General features: G+C 37.5%; 2 long non-coding RNA genes across 6 annotated transcripts in view; one reads left to right on the top strand and one right to left on the bottom strand.

The window, feature by feature from the left end:
• LOC311583977 overlaps positions 1-17,171 on the bottom strand; it is a 144,505-nt gene that overhangs the window by 51,106 nt on the left and 76,228 nt on the right. The gene's annotated exons all lie outside the window — the stretch shown is intronic.
• Positions 7,808-16,494, top strand: LOC311583978. Of its 2 annotated transcripts, XR_014774741.1 has the most exons (6): positions 7,808-7,876; positions 8,168-8,310; positions 10,114-10,277; positions 12,802-12,859; positions 14,940-15,089; positions 16,367-16,494. It is a non-coding gene; the product is annotated as an uncharacterized lncRNA (long non-coding RNA). The 2 variants fall into 2 exon arrangements; XR_014774740.1 differs by lacking the exon at positions 10,114-10,277.

The following is a 17,171-nucleotide window of genomic DNA, read 5'->3' as shown; positions in this document are numbered from 1 at the left end:
CAGGCACAAAACGCAGACTTTAATGTGATAATTCAGCATTTTAATTTGTATCTTAACAATAACCTTCAACATAATTTAATGCTCATGGTCACATAACTTCCTTTTAACTTATTTATTTATTTGGCTTACATCCAATTGTAGCCCCTTCCCTCCTCTCCTCCTGGTCCCATCCTCCAATCCTATTTCCCCCATCCCATTCCTCAGCAAAGGGGAGCCAAACCCCACCCCAGCTCATTAAGTCTCATCAGCACTGAGCACATCCTCTTCCCCTATGCCCTAGCTAGTCAGCCCTGCTAGGAGGGAGTGATCAAAAAGCAGGCAACTGAGTCCCTGTCAGAGAGACAAGCTCCCTCTGCTCCCCTTACTAGGGGACCCACATGAAGCCCGAGCTGCTCATCTGCTACATCTGTGTAGGAGACCTAGGTCCAGTCTATTCGTGGTCCTTTGTTGGTGCTCAGTCTCTGCAAACCCCTCTGGGTCCTAATTAGGAAACCAACAGAGCTGACTTCCTTATTTTAAATACCAAGAGCTTGTGGTTTTCCTGGGGATGGGAGAGGTAGAGAGTTAAGGAAAAGAGAGAGAGCAATTAGAGGGTAGGAAGACTGATCCAGAAGAGTAGAGGTGAGGGAGAGAAAGAAAGTGAGGAGAGAAGGAGGGTAGAAAGAAGGAAAGAGGAGGCAAAGGTCTTTCCTGACAGCAGAGGAAAACATGGTCCTAAGTTGATGGAAGGTGAATGATTACAAGGAAAATCCAGCAGACTCTTCTCCATTAAAGTGCATGGATAGATTTTGGGTTTGGCATTTTGTGACAAAATTTTATTTATTACAGGCTGTCCTCAAATACACTATGTAGATATGAATCTAAGGCAGACTTTGAAAAGTTGATCCTCCTGCCTCTACTTTTTCAGTGCTTCCATTACAGGCAGTCACCACGCCAGTATGCATGGGAAATATTTAAAATATTATTTTCTATATTTTATCATGGATATACATATTTTAAATTAATTTCATAGTTAATGTTTCAGAACCTTGATTTACTATAAAGCATGTGAGCATCTGTCGAGCACTCATAAAAGTGACTTTGTGAGCCAAAATCCTACATGGTTAAGTGCTCTCTATGTCAAGGCAGCCACTTGTCAATTACATGGGGCTTTGACTGGCTGATTGGTCTTTTCTCAGTACAGACTGTCTTTTTAAAAACTATCATAGCCTTTCCTTCTTTCTGAAAAGGCTTTGGTTAAGAAGGAATCAATACACTAGACTTATTCCACAAGTATGCTCATATTTTTAAATACTTAATTAACATTTAAGTGATAAAAATAGCTTAAAGTGATATTCACTTGTATATTATTCAGTTCTTAAATAAGAGGTTCAGGGATTGGCCTTTTTGTACATGATATGATCTATCGTACTATTTAGAATCCTTATGAAATCATGCCTTAAATATTATTGTAAAATGTTCCCAATTATGTTTAGACAATATAACTCAACTATTTAAAGAAACAAAAGTTGTTTTTTTCCTTTCTGTCTTTATGACTGCAAGGCAGCAATTGTGATTAATGCACTACAAATATTATATTAAGTCTGACAAATGCACACCAATGAAACTACCCAGCCGAGTTTGTAACACGCGTTTTTGGACTGATTGATTTAAGTTCTCAATAAGCCTGTGCTGGGTAGGAGGACTGTGTGAGTCAGGGTTGTAGACTCTACATGAAGACCCAGTGTCGAGCCTTTCTTAATTTCAGGTGGTTTGTTCCACAGACTGAGGTGGAGCAGAATGGGAAAAGAATGTGGTCTGGAATTAAGGCCCTCCTGCCAATTAAAGTAAATGGAGACATTCAATAACGCCAGGGCAGCACCAGCAACAGGAAGCATCCAATCGTCTTCAGTTTCTGCACCTTTATACATTTTTTGTCTCTCCTTTCATTTTCAATGTAATTTTTCCACTTGAAGATTATTTCAAGGTAATTGGATTTATTATTTATTGAAAAAGAACAATCCTGTGGTAGCAGTCAGCGCTGGCTCTCTGGTCCCTCCCACTGGAGAGTGAACCTTACTGCAGGCAGTTACTTCAGCATAAAGTTTTGCTGATGCCACATGAGATAAGGGGTAAGGAGCACCAGCTCAGACACACTCTGTGGTTATTAGGGATCGAGGTTCGCTCCATATGCCCGCAAGCCTTTACAAAAGGCTTAGCCCGTCATCCACCAGATGTTGTAATGGGACCACAGGTGATGTGCAGCCTTGAGCCAAGCAGAGACATGTTGAAACACTGTATGAAAAACCCTGGCTGCGTTGGCATTTGGAAGGGACTCGCCGAAGCAAACATTTCTTAACGTGACCTTCATGTCATTTTACATATAACTGGCCAAGTATTATTAATGAAAAAAGAGAACCCAGTCTTATGTACTGAAAATAAAACATTCACAGTGACAAAACCCTAAATCTTCTTCGGAATGTTAGGGCAGAGAAGCCTTTGTACATATTAAAAGGTAGTGCATGCTGTATACAGGGAGTGATCATAAGCCATGATGGGCCTGTTTCCCTTGACTTGCTATCTCAGGCTGCCTGTGGAAGAGGAATGGGTAGGATCACTTGGTGTTTCTATTAGCTGGGAAGGTCTGCGCTGATTACTTCCTGGTAATTTGTGGAATTAAAACAAAGTAAGCGTCTTCTTTGAACCTCACTCACACGGCATATCCAGACAGCTGCTAATAAGCCTTCCTATTGCTCTGAATTGTTTTCTAGATTTGAATGTTTTATATTTTCCATAGAGTCAGTCAGTGGTTACGGGTTAAATATTTAACACCTGAATATCACAATAATTAGTTTTCCTGTTTAGGCAATAACATTGAAAGTAACATAAAAAAAAACTGTAACACAACAGCTCCAGTTTAGGCTAAAATATGACATGCTAAAGGGTAAATTCTTTTGGATGTGTTTACATCAGTTGAGAAGAAAACTTTCCTTTTATAATTTTGCTCTTTCATTATGTTTAATTTTTCAGTTGTCATTTAATAAAAAGTCAAACATATGTACACAGAAAAGCACACGTGCTTATGTCCAGCAACACATCAGTCTATATGGACTTCTGGAGTGCACACCCTATGGATCTTCCTAAACATATTTACTAAGATAAAAGTAAGTCACCACAGATATTTTTTGGAGTCCTTCATTTTAAATATGGATCAGCCCATAGATGCCTTTCACTGACCACTGTAGGGTAGGGAAAGCTTTACTTGCTGAGAGAGCTCTTTACCCTCTTGTCCCAGAAACTTACTACACTGTTTTATGATGAAAATATGTGTTAAGTGGCAAGGTTCCACAAGACACTTCAAAGCATTCCACACAGTGTGCTACCATGCTGTAGTTCACATGGGAAGGCAGAGCACTCCTTCTTTATCTGGAGTGATAGCTTGAGCAACATGGAGGCCTTCCAGGAACATGGATGAAATCTTCACAGTGTTTCATCTTCCCCCTGATACCCCGCTGCTTTGAACTATGTGTAGACATGTTAGGTGGGGGGAAAGATGTGGATCTGTGGTGGCTCCTTTCCTTACCAGAGCCTCATCCTTGAGCAAGCTCCAGGTGGAGAACAGTTACTACTGAAGGCAAAGCATACACCACCTCAGTAAGTTAGTCATCCGTTTATTGTTATTGGAACATTTCGTGAGTGGTGAGGCCTGGCTTTGCCACATGATAGCAGCTGTGGGTGGAAGAGCAGCCTGGCCCCAGCCTGGCACCACAGCACTGCCTTTAGGGTGTGCTGCAATACCCACCTGGATGTACAGCGCCCAACTTGGGTAACTCCAGATGGAACATTCCACTTGAGGATTGTCCTTTTTACTTGTGTTTCTTCTTTACTTTACTCAAAATTTAAAGATTGACATGCCTAGAAAAATTACTTGTCCAGTAACTACAAATATGTACCTTACACAAATTTATACATATTTATATAATGTAAAGACTAATAAAACCACAGTGTATATATACACACTGTGGTCATTATTAGCCTTCCATATATATGTATATGTTTGTGTGTGTGTGTGTGTACATGTGTGTGTGTGAGAGACAGAGATAAAAATACATGTTATGTATTTATGTATGCACATGTGTTTAGTATATATGTATACATATACGTGTGTGTGTAAATGTTTATTTATGAGCACATGTATGTATGTTTGTACTTGGTGCAATCAGTTCTTTATAAAACAAAGTTTCTTCCATATAACATTCAAAGGAAGTATAAAAATCAGTATTTTATTTCATCATTAGACTGCTTCTCATTTTTAAACACTCAAAACTGTGGAATGTTCAAGAGAAGCTGCTGGAGAAGCAGACATGGTGGTAGACTACTCAAGAGAGAAATGAGGTCTGCTGCATTAGTTGTTCTCTCTGCGAATATACATGCTCCCAAACAGCCCGGATGAGGGCATCTCCTTGCCACTTCAGCTACAAAAGGCTTTACATGGACACTCTTCTCAACAAATTACAAGCAGCAATTCAGTCTGCATCACAGCAAAACACATACGGTGGAAGACCAAGCGCTGTAAAAGTTATTTAGAGTGTTATCCTTGGTATTCTCACTTGTCAATAGTTCGTCAGTCGTTGCTGTCTCCTTCTTCTGACTTCCTGTACACTGCGTGATGGAAGGAATGATACCACACAACATAGAGATGTGAAGGAGGATCTTGGAAACTATGCACATTTCAGAGATGCCCAGGTGACAAAGATCAACAGTTCCCGTCGTGATGACTTCTCAGACCCAGAACATCATCAGGCTGTTTCATATTCAAAAGTAAATTATACTCCATGGCTGAAAAATCAGATAGTATTTTCATTGATTATCTTGCAGAGAGCTGGTGAGTGTGTGTTTGTGTGTGTGTGTGTGTGTGTGTGTGTGTTTTCCTCAAAACAAACAAACAAACAAACAAACACAAAATCCAATGAAATAATCCAACAAGTTCAGCATAAAAAGTTTGAGACAAGTCAGATCGCATGGTACCTTTTATCTTTGCAGTTAGATAACGTTACAGGGTTTGTGCAGGCTGCAGGATGTTCAGCCTTGATTTATCATTTCTTATTAAGATAGTTCTCATGTACGCTAATCTATGCCACTGTGCAGAAGTGGGCAGCAGTTCATGTTGTCAGTTTTCCTGTCCTAAAATCTGTAATTTATATTTATAATGCTCTGGGTATCAGACTGAAGTGTCTGTCTCTTTCTTCTTCAGCTTTGCATTATGAGCATTTTAATTCCTATTTTCTTGTAAAAAGAAATTAATAACTAAAAAAATTATCACATATAAGACCACTCAGCTGACATATTTTGTATAGGACCAGTGACCTTTCTGTTATACAATACTAAATTTTCTTTTAGTCAGAAGCAAGAAAACATAGCAACATGTAGTGGCCAGAAGTTGTCAAAAAATGAAACAAAAATAGAATGCAAAAAAAATTGAGGATGATGGGAGGGAAGGAAGAATGGGAGATAACAAGGGATGGGATAACCATTGAAATGTAACAAGAATAAATTAATAATAAAAAAATAAAAAAATTGAGGATGAGGAAAACACAGGGTCAAAAGTTTAAGTGAAAGAAACATAGTGTAGATAAGTCGGAGCTCTTCCTTGCATCATGCATTCTGTTGCGCAAAGGACACTGAGCTACCTCATGAAATCACACTGAGCCTCTGCAACTTGTCTTTCTGATACAATGGGTAGAGGTAAGAATTATAGGGCTTGATACCCTATGAGCATATACAGGGGGAGGAGGTCCCCCTCAGTCACAGTCATAAGGGAGGGGAGTAAGGGGAAAATGGGAGGGAGGGAAGAATGGGAGGATACAAGGGATGATATAACCATTGAGATGTAACAAGAATAAATTAATAATAAAAATAAAAAAGAATTATAAGGCAGGATACATGGATGAAGCCGAAGTTCACACAACATGGAGTTCAAGTACCTGGTTGTTTATAAAGTTCTCCATTCTGAAGAACGTGTGTTTATAGATGTGTGTGCACAGACGTTCTTACTTACATAGTAAATTTTAAAGTAGTTTCTTTTTATACTTACCATTAAAACTTATCATCAAGCAAGTACAAAAGGAAACAGGTCCAGCTTGGTGTGAATTTAAGGGTGTGGCAAAAAGAAGAAATGTTCATTTAAAAATTATGCTTTTAAACCTAGAGTATTTGGGGGTATAATTTCAGCTACACTAAAGCAAAACCAACATTTTCTGAGGATAGGCATATACTTATAACTTTACTTTGTTTTTTTAAGAAAGGCTTTCTCTGTATAGCCCTGCCTGGACTCATTTTTTAGACCAGGATGGACTCAAACTCACAGAGATTTGCCTAACTTTGTATCCGGAGTGCTGGGATTACAGGTATGCGCCACAGTGGCTCTGGGATAACCATGTTTTTGTAACATTAAAACTTGCTGAAAGGAATGGGTAACTGTAGTCCACAGTCACCCAAAGGGTTATTTAATTACTCTTTTTCTGAGATGTGGTTAATAAATATAATAGAGATTGTGAAGCAGTAAATTAAAGACTCTCTGGATTAAAATTTCCAAGGAGGTAGAAAATGAATGTGTAAATTCCAATTTTCTGCCTTAGTTATCTCATTTTTTTCTTTCTTCTGTGAGATAAATCATTAGTGGTAAAAAGTGGATCAGTGGTGGGACCTGGATTGAGAACTTTCCCTGAAGCACATCAGTGGATGTGACGCATGTAATATTTTTTAAATTTCTGTATTTTGTATAATTAACCATTTTGGAATCTATTACCTTTGTGCACCTAAATCAGAATGGCAACTAATATATTTTAATAAGCTCAAAATAGTTTCTTAGGCATTCTGGGAATCATAAAGTTGTGTACATCCAAAACAAGAATCACAAGGAAGAAAACTCACTCTTGAGCAAAGCATAGATGCTTATGTTTGTTATTTCGGCACTCCGGAGGTGGAAGGAAGAGACTTTTAAGATTAAGAGCATCCTGAGATAAACAAAAAGTTCCAGACCTGCCTCGCCAACAAAGAAAAATATGTCTCAAAAATAAAACAAAACAAACCCCAAGTTAATCCTGTAGTATGGATATGTCACAAGACATTGTCAGACAATAAGGACAAAACCCAGAAACTACATCTTCGGTAGAGTTCAACTGTGGACAAAATTTATGGCTATATTTTGTAATTTTCCCTCATAAAGTACATATTCAGAATGAAAGATTTTGATTACCACATATTAGGTATACAGAGTAACCGATTTAATATGATGATCTGCGACATCCATGTCATTTATCTGATCATAGTATCCTTCATGCAAACCCTGGCCTCCTCCCCGCTGCTTCCATGCCTGTCTTACCTCACTGAACATTATAATATTTGTCTCCACTCACTGTTTTATAACTGACATAGCTCTGTTTTCCCTATAACTGTATAATACTCAGTGCCATGATGTCTTTGTTCGACAAGTGACAGGCACTCATCTGTTTGGAGCACAATCAGCAGTTGTATGCAGGCGTCTCTACTGTTCACTGGCTTTCACTCACTTGGTAATATGCTAAGGAAGATTACAACTAAATCACATTATAACCCTCGTTTTAATTTGGGAGGAAACTTATAACCTGATTTCCCTTTTGGCTGTACTGGCTTATATTCAATGTATGCTGATTTCTTTTCTACACACCCTTGCCAAGAGATTTTTTTCTGGATTCTAATCATTCTCCTTTAAGAACTGCTTTTATTGTTCTTTGATCACATTTGTGCCTTCAGTATAGTGAATTTGGAAGGCTTTAGATCATCCTAGAGCTGGTGTACGGGCAGTTGTGATCTGGATGAAGTAGGCATTGGGAACTGAATTCCAGTTCTCTACAAGGTTAGTACAGATTTTTAAGCCCTGGGCAATTCTTAACAGGATTAGATAAGGTCTCAATGTGGTTTTAATTTGTAGTTTCCTGAAATAAATATTACAGGCCATTTATGCTTAAGAGATGTGTCGGTTTGATTTGTTCACAAAGTTTTTTTTTAACTTGTTCTTTTGGTGTTAAATGTTTTTGAGGTTTTTGTATATTCTGTATATTTATTCTCTGTAAATAGTTAGCAGATGTTTTCCTTTGTTCTATAGGCTTTCTATTAATCCTTTCTATTAATTGTATCATTTTTCCAGCAGGCCTTTGATTTGATAAAATACCAGTGTCAGTTCTGGCTAATATGCATTGAGCTACTATGGTCTGGATCCTACCCAAGAAGTCATCAGCTATCTTCATGCCCTGAGGAGTTTGCAAACTGTTCCCATCCAATAGTCAAATGGTATGTCTTACAATAACACAAAATGATTTTAGAAAAATATTGTTTAAAACGTCATGACTATATGGATTATTCCATAAACCTTAGTTTCCTCACCTACTCTGTGAGTCAAATTAAAATTTTGGTAAATATTTTATCAACATTTACTACATTGTACTGCTGGTATAGTTAACAGGATTATATATAATTAGAAAAAGAAGTCAAGAACTTAAATTCCTGAGCTAATTTGCATAATGACTTGGGAATTTAGTTCTGTGGTAGGGCACACACCTAACAAGCACAGGAGTTTGGATTAAGTCCCAAACACCAAGAACAAAATCAATAAATTTGCATAAAACATTGTATATTATGAATGTTCTAATGTTAATCATAATTGTGGTAGAGAGAATAATTTAATGTTATTTATGTTATTCAGTACATATGATTTTATCTAAAGAAATTATAATACCTAGGGTTATTTGATAAGTATCTTAGTGTAAATGTAGAGTTTTAAAAATATTTACAGTTACTACAAGGTAGATTGAACACACGTGCATGTATAATTCTATAGTGATGAGGACTTTTTCAAGTAGCTTGGTCTAATTTAAAGCCAACATAATTTATAATTCAGGACACTTTAAAGAAAACATGTCAGCTACAATTCCTGAGTTATAGGAATTGTAGGTGCCAAGTGAAATAGCCCCATGTTTTTGGAATATTTCCACTACAAATGACAGAATGAATATTAAATCAATTATATAACCAAATCAGGCAACTGCAGATATTAGAGTATTTTATTTAATGTTAGTTATGTAAACTAAAAGAATAATTGTATTCTACCCTTAGGACTCAAATTTAGAAGGTCTTTTTATTTTTTCCACTGTTTTATTTACTTTATGGCAATGTCATACTCTTCATATTTGGTCGCTCATATCAATCTGTCCTCTATGTGGTCTCTGCTGTAGAACTTTGAAAAATAATAAGTGATATTAAAATCCATCCATGGAAGAGATTAATTTTCATTGGCCAATTAGTTAAGTGAGCAATGGAGGTTCCTTCCATCTTCACCAAGAGGAATTTTAATATCTCAAGTAAAAAAGAAAAAATAATGTACAGAAAAGCATTTCAGAGTGCAATTGAAATACATAAGTTTAGGTGCTTATAAGGAAAGTATTTGGTAAGATGCTTGTGACATGAAACAGAATTTATATTTATGAACATTATGGGGAAACAAGTCAACCATTATTGCCCACATTCCTGTGGCTTTTACATGTTGCAGTGGATGTACATACATTTTTCTCACAAGTTCTCAAATTTATTGGACAAAGAATCCTTCCCCCTAAAATATTTTTATTCAAGTCTTGCTTGTCATGAATCAGACATAATTCCATATGAAAAAACAAGAAAGATATTTATATAAACTCTTAATAGACCAGAATTATTGTTACCAGACCAAGTCCATCTGCTCACATTGCAGAAACTAACAACATCATAAGGTGATGGTCTTAGAGAATACAAATACACGAATGGGCCTTGATAATGATGAGATGAGTGTAACAAGCAAGGAGCTTACTCTGTGCTACCCTGGCTCTTTAGGGTGTGTCTCTTCTTTTGGCTACACTACTGGGACATTGCCATCCATCTTGAACTCCTGTGGCTAGTTAAACACCACCTTCTGTTGTTAAGACTCGGAGTATGCCTTATGCTAATTGATGGTAGAAAAATAAGGTTTTTATATTTCCCAGTGTTATCTAAAGATGACCAGATATTCTGGGCTTTGTAAAACTTAAGAAACACACTCTATCAGTTAACATCTTTATTATTGAGATGCAATTTTCAAGAAGAAAGAAGAAGGCTAAATGGTCACCCTTTTAAAAAGAAGTCACAGAGAGCACGCGTGTTAATGACACATGATGTGGCAAGATGATAGAGACGGAGAAGCCATTTCAAGGGGGTTGGTGTTCGAGGTGATTTACAAACTTCTCATAATTGTAAGTATCCATTGTGCCTAAATCTAATAATCAAAGATATCTGTTCCATCTACAGGAAATCCATGTAAGGTGTGAAATGCTGTCTGTGGCTTTATGAATACTGAATAAGCACTTGCAAAGTTGAAAAACTCTTAGACTACATAGGTACCACACACATGTTCTAAAGTTGACACAAGGGGCCTTTTTTTTTTTAACTCAACACTCTTATCTACAAAAGAAATTTATTTTCTTAAAATCTCATTTCTCAATCAGTTTCCTAGATCTGGTTATCATTGGTGGCATTAGTTTCCATTTCAGTAGGATTTAGCTATTTTAAGCCATTTTCCATTTACCATATGACTTCTTCCTTTTGAATCTCTGTCATTTACCTAGTATTATAGCAAAGAGGATATCATTACTGAAAGACTGCTCCCTCATGTCAAGAATGTGTCCTGTTAGGTACTTTAGAGCCTACAGAAGCAGAGTAAGCACTGGATCTCAGTAAAGCTTTGCCGAGTTTCTAAGCAGGGGTCAAGGGCCATAATTCTGTAAATGTAAAACGTGATGCTTTCGGCTGTGCGTCACAGTGGATTGACCAGCAGCATCTAGCCATTAGGGTGAAATGAAAGCTGACGGAGAAAACAGACAATCATTGTGGAAGTGAGGAATAAGAAGGACATTAGGGCTGATCCCTTCTATTGATCTTTCAGCAGCAAAGTGGAAAGAAAATGTCGTTAGTGGAAATTAGGGTGAGTCAATGCTCTCCTGAAAGAGAAAAATCAAGCAAAACTATGTGTGAATTCCATAGGGACAATGTAAGACATCCTTGTTAGTGCCCCAACCTTGTGTGGCTGTAAATGCCCAAGGTGAGATGTTCTGAACAATGAGACCCATCCCTCTCCTCAAATATCAGACTATGAAGGCAATAGTCACCCATGGAATTGAACTTTTCCTGTCAATTCTATAGTTTCACTTATAGAAAAAGATCTCATATTGTGTTGGCAACATTATCAGACAACCTTGCAGGAGAGATTGGAGAAGAAGCAATAACAGCTCAATGGTGGTGAAAAACACCCTGACCAGCACTGCTTAGCTTTGCATACCTCTTGTCTTTTATTTAATCCTAACCTCATGTCACCACCACAAACATAGATGTAGTGATGCTGGACCCGTATCTATGTTTCTCTGTCAGATGTAGTTACATTCCCTAACTCTTCTTTCTCTACCTGTTATGAAGACATGTCTCTTTGGTCAGTATATTAGGACTAAATGACTGACTTTACATGCAGGGGCCACTGAAGCCCAGGTTTTGACTTCTAAAACTCTATAGACTATTTGAATTAACTCTGTGGATTATTATCTATTTTCACAATTAAATAAATTCTTAAGTTTGCTTCTTGAGAGGCATGTGTCTGCCATTTTGGGAAGAATAGATTCTGAAGCCACCACAGTGGGTTTCAACCCATACTTTGATAAACCTTCTGTTATCTGAGATTAAGAACTCAATCACAGACCCTTTACTTACAAACTAGGATCATTTGGACAATATTTGGTGATGGGTTATTGCACTATATGAAGGAGTCAACATATGTGGAACCCTTAGTATAATTTCTCTCATACCAAGTTAGTTTCCAAATAATGAGATATTACTGATATAAGTTAAAACACAAACACAAAGCTTTTCTGTTATTATAAATTATCTCTATTAGAATTAATGATATTAGCCCAGAGAATTATAATATTTTCTTTGGGTTTCTTCCATAAATATTTTTTAAAGTACTTAATTAATGAGCTAGGGAGAAAGGGCTAACATAAATTTCAGTTCTTTCTCATTATTTTAAACCTTCCTGATGATCTTTTTAGTTGTTAACTCTAGAAAGATTTAGTGCTTGTGTCCAGAACCTTTCTTCTTTTCATCCTAGGTAATCCTCATTAGAGTTAAAGTCTCCGATCTATCCCATTCACAGTCCCAACTCAGGTCGCTCTGCACTTCCACAGATTTCTAGCCTCAGTCTGTGGTGTCTGCTATGTTGATCTTGTCTTAATTTTCCCTCTAGTCTTCTACTGTGTGGACCTTTTAAATATGTCTTCCTAGCTCTCACACTGCCTTGGTCCATGAAGTTCTGCCTACACATTCCAGACATCGTTGACTCACACTGACTCTCAGTTCCTACCCAAATTTTATCCCTAGAGCCGTCACCCAGGACCAGGTGATTATCATCTCTCACATGAACTGTTTCAATTACTTGCCAAGGGTTTTCCCCAGATAAAATCTATTGCTTTTTATACCCTACATGCAACTGCCAGAACTCTCTTAATAAAATACAGATTCTATCCAGCTGCCTATCAGGATAATGATCTCCCTGACTCAAAGGGATGATGGCTAAAGGTCACATGCTGTTTAGTGCTCAACTCCTGACTCCCATCACATCTCCACATCAGACCCTAATTCCTTAGTTACTACTTCCGAAAATATTGTAGCATCCCATAGGCAAACTCCTGCTCACATTCTCTCATGTCAAATCACGCATTTATCTCTTTCCAGATGTGAATGATCAACTACTTTTTTCAGCAGAAATGGGTCCTCATTCCACCTGTTAACAGTAAGCAAGGCCTTTCTTTCATTGCTCAAGACCTTAGGAAAGTAAGTTCATCAAAACGCTTAGAGCTGTTTGATGCCTGGGTCAATATGGAGAAAATGAGTTTAAGTGTATGTAAATTGATATTTATGAGAATGATTAGATAAATTGAACATGTGTTTTTAAAAGGTACAAAAGCAAACCCACAAGTTAAATATTATATATATATATATATATATATATATATATATATATATATATACAGATATATATGCACACACACACATAGGTGCCCATGTGATCAGTAACTTTATGAACTTCTTAACGGAAAGTGCTTCTCATCAGCACAACGAAAATGTGAAGGTGATAAAGAGACAAGTTAAAGTGACTGGAAAGGCGTAGTAGTACGCACGCACTGCTGCTGCAGGGGCATGCCCTCATCATTTGCATGGACATGAGCTCCAGCTCTGGTCTCTAAAGATGGACTTATATGGTGTTTATTCGTGTGGTAGGGACAAAAGAGCCACTATTATCTGTGGCTTTCTACTGTACTTCCTTGCATCATATACATGAACTTTTTGTACTTTTTGAAAGTCTGCTCCGACCCAAGTGATCTAAGCATCCATTCATCTACCTTTACTTTCCATGGTATCCATTTGCTGTGGACAAACAAAATACTGGCTTATTTGAAGGGCATTAGTTTGAGTTAGCCAAGAGTATTACTGATAATTCCACCTTTTTTACTTTTGTTCATTGATATTGAGGTCAGAAATATAGTAATTGTGGCAACGATTAATTTTAGATGTTTCTATATTTGAAAACTAATTAGCTTTCATAGAAATTAGTTTAGAAAATCCTAAGATTGTATCAAGACTATTATAAATTTTTATATATAATTTCTATAAAATAAGGGTAATAAAGTAAACTGGCTATAAAAATGAATGAATAATTAAAACACCACTATTCCTTATAATAATAATAATGCATTGACAGCACATAATATAAAATCTTTCCCTTGGATAAATAACACATTAATCCTTAAGTTGAGTAATTTAACACTGTCATTATTTCCATATTTCTAACACGAAAATTCAATACTGTAAAAATCAATTCTTTATTTTCTTTTTGGAGGAAAGATCTCATGTAACTTAGGATGGCTTCAAACTCGTAATATAGGTAGGGATGGCTTTGAACTCCTATGGCCACTAAATCCCAAGTGCTGTGGTTATATAGACAGGCACCACCAAGTTCAGTTTTACGTAGCACGAAGACGGGATCCAGGCTTTTCTGCATATCCTAACCCTTTAGTCCAATGCTTCAGCCTATTTTTTTTCTTCACATCTATTCCCAAAAGCTAAGGTGAGTATAAACTCATCTTCAGCATACTCCATCATGCAGCTGTTAATAGCAATATTAGATGGTGCAAAGTTAGGACCCAGAGGGGTGCAGTTTCACCCAGCTAGGATGCCTGTTAAAGGAAGGAAAACATAAACAAACATATCAGGAAACATATATACAATACATTTTTAAGTTTTCACTCAATGAGAAATTTCTGGATGTAGTTCTTGACAAATGCTAGAGCAAAATATATAAGTCTGGTCTTTATGTTCTGATAAGGAAAGTGCAACAAACTGCCAAAGATAAGATGGTTAGATAGTGTAGTATTTCTTAGGAAACACATCCTAAGGAGAGTCCCTGCAGAACACAGCTGTAGTAGCATTACTTCATCACTTGTCACACCCATGAGTAACAAAAGGCTTGTTTCCTTTTCTTGTTCCATGAAAATACAGCTTTATTTCCTTTTAAATTTGATTTAAGAAAGGATTATGAGACCTAAAAACAGGATAAAGTACAATATGAAAATATAAAATATGTCCCATTTTTAAAAATTAATTTATTCACTTTACATCCTGATGGTAGCCCCTTCGCTCCCCTCCTCCTGGTCCTAATGTCCATCCCTCTTCCCCGCATCCTTGTCCCCTAGTTCTCAGAATGGGAGAGGTGCTTGTTCTAGAAGTTTGGAAGATGACTCTTTAGATAAGAACATTTTATGTGAAAGAAAAAATACCCAATTTCAAATCTCATAATTCACATAAATTTTCAGGTATCTTCGAGCCTGCTGCAAACGCAGCTTTGGTAGGCTGAGCTGAGCTGAGGATCACAGAGACAGGCAGACCTCCAGCCTCGTTAGCAGGATTCCTAGCTGAACAGGCAATCTTCAGGCTCAATGAAAGACACTCCTTCAAAAACTAAGGTGAAATGTACTAGAGGAAGATATTCCTCTCTGGCCTCCCCATCTGTGTGCGTGCATGTCTGCACCTGCATACGTATCTGTACACACACGCACATACATCACACACACAAACTACTTGTTCTTATGCAGAAAGTACCATATGAATACTGTTGAAAGCCTGGAAACCCACCCTGAAACTATAACATGGGTAGAAAGAAACAGTGATTGTGCTCCTCAGCCAATTTAATATTAATGTTTTCATTTCATGTCTGCCAAGAGTTTTTCTATACATGCATATAGGTGTTGGATTTTTAATTGCAATTGTTTCATAATGATATCACTTACATACCATATGGTCAAGCCATTTAAGTAGATTAACCAAATGGTTTATGGGTTTTAGCAACAACCATCATCACAGCCAGTTTTAGAATATTTTGGTTACCTCATCCTCTGCTGATGACTCTTCTTTCCCACCTCCACACATAAACAACCACTTTGTCCCCTTCAATCATAGTAAGAACGGAGTCAGAACAACTGCTTAGCCACTGAATCCTTTCCTTTATCAGGCTTCAATATTCGTTCATGCCGCAGCACCCAGCAGGACTTCATTCCTTCTCATGTCCACATAGTGTTCCCTCGCAGATACCTGATGTTGCTTATCCATTCGTCATTAAGGATATGTGAATTGTTTATATCTTTTGGCTTCAGTACCCAGCGCTGATTAGCATCCTTATCCATGTGTCTGTATAATTAATGCATTTATACCTCTTGGGTATATGGTCCTGAGTAGAGCACTTGGGTTATATGAAGCCTATTTTCCTTTTGCTACACAGCTATTGAAGACTAATTCATGCATCACTAGAAGTCCCACGGCTCCACTGACACATGGCAAAGGAGACAGTAACATAGCAGAGATGTCTTAACTCCCTTTAAATGATGCAGTTGAATCAAGAAGAAATCCATGTTTTCCTCAACTCAGTACCGTGCTTTCAAAAAAAAAATACTGTGCTTTCTTTTTCATCCTCCTCTACTCCATAGCCCTAGCTTCTGAAACACAGTTTTACAGTAGATATAGATGATAGTAATATTACTTAGCTAGATAAAGATAAAGAGCAAGATTAATTTCAGAAAAAAAACATTTATTTAGAAAGCCTTATAGGTAAATCAAACATCAGTGGGTTGAATTACAGTACTCTGTGAGACCTAAAATAAGACAAAGGGTAAACTATGTCCCCTTTATTTCTCAATAAATTAGGAATGTGTGCAGATGGCTCACAAAGGACTTCGATTCTCCCCAGGGACCGACGGCCTTCTTCCTGTAGATCCCACCTGCTGCATGCTGGCCTGTGGTCTACCCTGCTGTCCGTGACTGGCCACTGCAGGCAAGACCTGGATGATGTGCTTGGCACAGAGCTGTCTCTGAATTTTCCTTCCTCTCAATGTGCAAGGTAAGTAGAAATATGGATCTCTAATTTGAGAATCTCAGACTGTGTCTTGGGAAAGTCCCTGTGGCCTGAAAGGTCAGGTTAGACTCATGCCACACAGAATCCCCCAGTGTTGTAAGGGTTGGAATATGGGAGCTAACCCTAGACTTGTCGATAGGGTATATTCCCATGCAGGAGAGATTTAAAGGCATAGAAAAAATAGCAAATTATCAATAATTTTATAATAGGAAGCTTGTTTTGACATGTGAATATATGTCCATGTAACCATGGGATGTAGCAAATGAAAAAAGAAAGTAGACAGGAGAGGATCAAAGAGGATGGTTTGAAGAAAACATGGCCCTGAATTTCTGATTTCAAAGATGGGGCCAAGAGGCCAGGATATATCACATTAACAATGGCTCCTAAAATCTGGAAGAGACAAAGCCATAATCCTGTAGGATTTTCAGAAAAGGCTTTGCCTTATCCACCTTGTACTCCAGGGAGACTACTTTCAGAACTGGTATATCCATGAACCAATGGTAAGGACCTGCCTTTGTTACAGTGGGAAGGGAAGCTGGCACATGCGGGTCGTCTCTTTGTCTCTTCAGTATTTTTGTTTTACCACAGCCTTACTGATTATACACTGTGCTAGGAAGTTACTCCTTTCTCCTAAAACACA

The sequence above is a fragment of the Acomys minous genome (assembly GCF_964271855.1).
Source record: "Acomys minous genome assembly, chromosome: 15".
NCBI lineage: Eukaryota > Metazoa > Chordata > Mammalia > Rodentia > Muridae > Acomys > Acomys minous.
This window is presented reverse-complemented; position numbering and strand designations above follow the sequence as displayed.